The sequence below is a fragment of the Branchiostoma belcheri genome, unplaced genomic scaffold (assembly GCF_001625305.1).
Source record: "Branchiostoma belcheri isolate BF01 breed outbred unplaced genomic scaffold, Haploidv18h27 scaffold24, whole genome shotgun sequence".
In the NCBI taxonomy this organism is placed as follows: domain Eukaryota; kingdom Metazoa; phylum Chordata; class Leptocardii; order Amphioxiformes; family Branchiostomatidae; genus Branchiostoma; species Branchiostoma belcheri.
This window is the reverse complement of record NW_017803843.1, coordinates 3,456,888-3,457,668: the sequence shown is the minus strand read 5'-3', so window position 1 is coordinate 3,457,668 and position 781 is coordinate 3,456,888.

Here is a 781-nt window from a genome sequence, read left to right as displayed (position 1 = left end):
TGCAGGTATTTCAGAAGTTCAGGAGTCTTCAGCTATGAAGATTACTTTCATCTGTCTCTCCATCCTTTACCTGGCTTTATGATCTTGTTAGTTCTCGGGTTCAAAAAGCAATGTTGAATTGAAAGGTCAACATGAAAACAGAGGTTTTGTACCTTTGTACACACAATTTCAGGTTGAGTGTCAGGTACGTTTTCCTCCCAGCCATCTGTTTTCAGATTGTCTCACTCAGAATTTGACTTACATGTAGAATGTCAGGGAAGAAGTAAATAGTGGTGTTGCTCACGGTAGTTTCTTGGTAAACTCTCAGGTGAAGGTCATTATCTTGGTGGTAGGTGTTCATCCTTAAGTACTATTGTACTGAAACCTGAAGTCTGGGAAGGAGGTGATATCACCTGTTTAGGACATTGTGGCGGAAGGAATTTATTTATTTATTTATTTATTACACTTAACCACATACATAATATACATGGAGGGCATGGTGGAACAGTTGCACCTAAGTGCACCTTTTCAAGGCCACCATGCCCACAAATAAATAGACAATGTGCATAAAGAAATACAAAATACAAAACAGTGATACTATGATATATATACAAATTTACATGATCGTAAAAGCAATGATAACTAGACTTAACGGGGCCTCGTAGCGCGACAGGAGGTGCAGCCACACGACAGCACCCAAGAGCACGGAATGTCCACACTGAAATGTTGGTTGAACCTGTTGCGCATGAACAACCGACACTTTCTCTTGAAAGCCGCCGCGTCAGTTGGACTCGACGCGTTA